The sequence below is a fragment of the Hemitrygon akajei genome, unplaced genomic scaffold, assembly GCF_048418815.1.
Source record: "Hemitrygon akajei unplaced genomic scaffold, sHemAka1.3 Scf000160, whole genome shotgun sequence".
In the NCBI taxonomy this organism is placed as follows: Eukaryota; Metazoa; Chordata; class Chondrichthyes; order Myliobatiformes; family Dasyatidae; genus Hemitrygon; species Hemitrygon akajei.
Window position 1 is genome coordinate 635,281 of NW_027332046.1, and position 5,850 is coordinate 641,130.

The following is a 5,850-nucleotide window of genomic DNA, read 5'->3' on the forward strand; positions in this document are numbered from 1 at the left end:
ATACAGGAAACATCTCCTGCCACACACTACCTAGGCATTTCAAGACCAATAGTTCAGCCCTTCATGCTTCTAAACCACGCTCAGTACAGGCGCAGAGCCATAAAACGTTCTTTATTATGTTAACCATTTCATTCCGATGATTATTCTCCTGACCCTCCCCAATGTCAACACATCCCTCTTAAATAAAGATTCCAAGCTGCACACAACACTCCCAAGCGCAGCCTGACGCATGGCTCTGTAGAGGCTTAGCATTTCACTTTACCTGTCAGCCTCCGTATCTCCAGGGAAAACGGTTCTAACCTGTCCAGTCTCTCATTAAGTCCGTCAGTCCTGGTGAATCTTTTCTCTGGTCGATCATAACTTTGTGAAACATGGATCAGACCTCAGCTGAAGTTTTTTGTGCAGCTTTTGTCGCTAGCTTAGTGGAGGGATGGCTTAACTATGGGAGGGGATTCGGTGGGTTATGGTCCGCGACGGACAGACGTAGTAATGCAGAGCATAGAGAAGAGGACACGTGAGAGAATGAGATGGAGACAGTGTGAGACAGAGTGAAAATATAATGGGATGGAATGGGAGATGGAAAACGCTATGTAGTGGAGAGAGGAATGAGGAATGAGTGTGTCCGAGGGAGAGAGGGAAAATAGGGAGAACGTCAGGCGGAGAGACGGACAATGAGAGTGCTTCATTGTGTAAGGGTGTGTAGGTGACCGGGTGGATATGTACAGGAGTGTCCTGTGGTGTGCGAGTGTACATAGATGTCTGTGCAAGGGTGGGCAGGATACTTTCTTCAGACATCCGGAGGTCCAGAGACGTTACACACTATATCTATACCTCATGACAATTTCACGGTTTTGCTTTTTAATCAAAACGCTATTCATTACTTTATACATTATTTCAGTATAATCAAGCAGTTAACAGCAAATCATTGGCAATAAATTAAAACAATGAAGCCCGGTGTCACGTAATTTTTCAAATTTATTGTGAGCCCAGATGTGTGTCTCACACTGATCCGATGCTTCAGTGAGGTGTGTCGGTGGTTATAGGAACAATACACTATGGGAAGTGTGTGACCTCTCACACTGACTCATTCCTATAGTGAGAGGTTCCGGTGTTTATCGGAACCATACACTCTGGAAGGTGTGTGACTCGAACTGACCCAGTCCTGCAGTAAGCGGTGCCGCTGTTTACAGGATCCATGCACTGTTGAAGGTGGTAATCTCTCACACTGACCCAGTCCTGTAGAGAGGTGAGTCGGCTTTCACAGGATCAAACTCTGCGGAAGGCGAATGACGTTCCGCACTGACCCAGTGCTGTTGTGATGGGTGTCCGTCTTTACAGGGAACGAAACACGGTGGAAAGTGTGTAACGCCCCTCACTGACCCAGTTCTGTAGTGCGTGGTGTCGTTCCTTACAGGGGACCATACACTGTGGAATGTATTAGACGTCTCACACTGTAGTGAGGAGTGTCAGTGTGTCGGGGGACCATCCCCCAGGATACTCTGTGACTCCAGGCTTCTGCTGTCACTACTCAATGGGATAATACTTCATATTTTGACCAACTAAAAACACGCAGGCTGAGATACACTGCGAATCAGGGGAATGTAGCAACATCTTGAGGCTCAACTAGTATTAAGGCTCTGTGGACAGTATCTTTGGCGTAAGGCAGGATAGAGTAAGGGAGATGGTGTGAAGCGTCAGGGAGATGGAACTGCAGATTCTCTCATTCGTTGACGGGTCGCTCCTCTCTCCTCCGAATCTCCGACATGCACAGCACAAGCTCGAGCTGAGGATCTGGATCACCGAACATCTCCCGGAGCTGCGTAGAGGAAGATGAATGCTTAGTGAGGTAGTTGTGGGGTTTTGAGGGAAACAAGAGAAGCTGAGAGAGGGAGGTAAGAGGAAAGAGGTGTATGAGAGTAGAGAGAATGGAAAGAAGAGAGAGAGAAAAGAGTGGAAAGAGAGAAAAGAGAGAGAGTGAAAGAGAGAGAGACACGGAGGGAGGGAGAGAGGAAGGAGGAGACGTAATGGGAAGCGAAGGAGAGAATATGGGCCCCAACGTTCCTCCTCACCCCTACCTTACCCCTCTCAGTTCACTCTCTCACCTCTTCTGCCGAGTGGCTTCCCGCACCTCTTCGTCAGTCATGCCTCCACTCGCTGCCACCAGCACTTCAATCCACGTGTGCTCTTCCTCTAAAGAAAACAGCCCAGTGTCAACATGGTTACACTGTCAGGTCAAGTGCCGCTCAGGGCACGTGTTGCGTCGTCTCTGTCCCCTCGATTGCGCAATCCCCTCCCCCTCCAGCACCATCTGAGACATTGGATCCGCCCACCCGACCTCATCACCTACGCTGTCAGTCGGTATTGCTCACGATAGGGGCAGGACGAGTCTGAGAAAACGGCAGGCGGGTTAGGGTGGGGGTCAGGGAGAGGGGGAGTAAGGCAGAGAGCATGTAGAGTTAGAAATGAGAGGCAAACAACAAGGGAGAGACAGACACTGAGCGTGATGAAAAGTGATAGCGATAGAGAGTGAATGAGAAAAAGAGACTGAATTGTGCAGAGAAAGATGTACGAATCCAGAGTGAGAGAGGAAGAAACATAGAGTGTGAGATTTCCCAGTTACCTGGATTGCAATGTGTTATGGACATGTGGAATTATGCCAGTGATATCCACATGTTGGATTAGAGCGGTACATGTTCATTGCTGCAGAAGACTAGAGTTCCTGGTGTTTGGTATTGTGTGTTAATGAAGAAGGAAGGCTTATGACCACATGGAGAACAGGCACGTGGAGTAATACATCGTGGAATCAGGCCCTTTCACCCAATTGGCTTTAAACCACCCGCATTCACTCAATTTATCAATCTCCGTTCAGGCCTTACCAAACATAAGGCCGTAGCCCAGACCACTCCATATCTTCATCCCTCTCACTCCGAAATCATTCCCACAATCTCTCAGAAATACAACATGCCACACCACAGCCAGTGAGTCCCTCCTTCAGTGACATGAGGTCTCTGTATTCGGGCTTAGGTTAGAAATTACCGGCACATGTCGGGAAACGGATTGGTTCCAAGGAAGAGGAATAGATATTTATATATATACATACACACACACATTCAGTGCGCCAATCTGTTTCATGTCACTTCCCCAATTTCCCCATTGCTCTGATCGTCACTCTGGGTCTCCACGTTTTCCTTCTCCAGCAACGACCGGCCACCCGCCCCTTTATCTCCCCTGGCAACATAACTCATTTTTCTACTGCACATTCGTGGAGAGAGAGAGAGAGAGAGAGAGAGAGAGAGAGAGAGAGAGAGAGAAAAAAGCGGGGTGCAGTGGGAGAGGGATAGGGGAGAGTGAGAGGAGAAGAAGAGGGATAGGGAGATGGAGAAGGAGAGAGAGAGATGAAGAGAGGGAGAGAGGGGAGAGGAAAGGGGAAAGGGTGATGGAGAGGGAGGGAGAGAGAGAGTGAGAGAGAGAAAGAGAGAGCACAAAAAATGCTCTCCAGCCTCCCTCCTCGCACCTCTCCTTCACTCTTTCATTCTATCTTCCCTTATCCTACCCCGCCTGACACTTCCTTTGGCCAGTTTTCCTGTTCTTTTTTCCCTCTGCTTCCTTCAAACCCTCCGTCTCTCCTGACCACTCTCTCCCTTCGATCTCTCCTTCACGACCTCTGCATTCGGTTCTTCCCTACCTCCTCTCTCCTCATTACCCCCCATTTGTCATGATTTCTGAGTGAACATTGAACCAATGAACTCCACCTTTCTACTGTTTTTCTCACTCTGCAGTGTTTACTTAACTGAACATTTTTATATTAGAAATACATTTCTGTTTACTCTAATATCCGGGATTTTTGGATGCTGTATCACTGAGTCCCGCTGTCACATAACGGCTAATTTCACAACGTATTGAACTTGATTCTGATTCTGGGAGGATGTTTGGAGGCAGGGTTCAGGGCCTGAGTTGGAAGGCAGACACAAGTGTACTGCGGGGTGGGCTGGAGAAAATATGAAACAAACAATCCGCTGTGGCTGATTTATTATCCCTCTCAAAGACATTCTCCCGCAATTTCCCTGTAATCTTCGGCCTCTGCTCCTAATCAAGGACCGATCAACCTCCACTGTAAATATAAGCAATTATCTGACCTAAAAGGTCACGGATTCATCACACTCCAGCTGAAGAAATTTCACCACATTGTTGCTCTAATCAAAAGAGAGGCCGGAAGAGGGAATGAGAGAGTGAGCGACCCATAGAGTGACAGATATCCAATGACTGTAACAGACACAAGCCCTGGTACCTAAGGATGGCTCTTCTCTTGGGGCAGTTGACGGTTCCTGCGTGGACACTTCAGTCGAAGTTAGTTTTGCCTGTTCCGTCGTAGCCGTCTCCGGGGCTGTAATGAACGAACAGAGACATGCAAGTGTGGAAATACTGAAATCGGTCATCATAATAGGACAGGAATTCAGGGGACAGGAGACGCGGTCTGTGATGTCCGGACTGTATTTCGCAGAGAAGTTAGAGAGACTTGGGTTTGTACACGCTGGAATTAAGGAGACTGAGAGGGGATCTGATTGCAACATATGATTATTAAGGGATTGGATAAGATAGAGACAGGAAATATGTTCCAGATGCTGGAGAGTCCAGTACAAGAGGGCGTGGTTTGAGAATAAGGGGTAGGTCATTTAGGACAGAGTTAAGGAAAAACTTCTCCCAGAGAGTTGTGGGGGTCTAGAATGTACTGCCTCGGAAGGCAGTGGAGGCCAATTCTCTGGATTCTTTCTAGATAGGTATCTTATGGATAGGGGAATCAAGGGATATGGGGACAAGGCAGGAACCGGTATTGATAGTAGATGATCAGCCGTGATCTCAGAATGGCGGTGCATGCTCGAAGGGCCGAATGGTCTACTTCTGCACCTATTGTCTATTGTCACTGATTGATCACATTCTAAGCTGAAGAAATTTCACCACATTGTTGCACTAAAGCAAAAGGAGAGGCGGAAGAGGGAATGAGAGAGTGAGCGAGCCACAGAGGTGACAGATATCCAATGACTGTAACAGACACAAGCCCTGGTACCTAAGGAAGGGCTCTTCTCTTGGGGCAGTTGACGGTTCCTGCGTGGACACTTCAGTCGAAGTTAGTTTTGCCTGTTCCGTTGTAGCCGTCTCCGGGGCTGTAATGAACGAACAGAGACAGGCAAGTGTGGGAAATACCGAAATAGGTCATCATAATGGGACAAGAATTCAGGGGATGGAATACTAGGGAAAACCAACACCATTCCTCTCATTTTCCTCTCCAATATTACCCTATCCTGGAAAACACTTATCTAATCGCTCATCTCCTCCCTTATCACATTTCACACCATATCCAGCCGTTTCCTTCTTCACTGTCATCACTTTGCTCCATTCGCACTGTCCATCCCCTTCCCGTCACTCTCCGCACCTCCATATCTACCTGCCGCTGCTACTCTGCCCTCCGCCTTTCCCCAATATATCTGCCATTCTTCCAACCCTGTCTTTGCCTTCTCCCCGTTGTTTATTCTATTTCCCACTGCCTCCCAGTACCCTCAATCTCTCCATAACTCTCACTCAGGGTCTCCCGACCACACCACCTTAGCGGTCTCCCCTACTGGCCCCTCCCCTTGGTCCCTCCCTTTCTTCCACCCCCTCAGACTCTCTTGACGTCTCTCTCCCTCGGTATCTCCCTTTCTCCTTCTCCGCTCTGTGTCTCCTTACGACCCTCTCCCCTCCGTCACTGACCTCTACTATTTCCCGTCGGACTCTCCCTACTTCCTTCTCCCCTCGGCCTCTCCCTCCCTATCTCCTTCTCCTCTTAGTCCCTTCCTTTCTACTCACAAACCC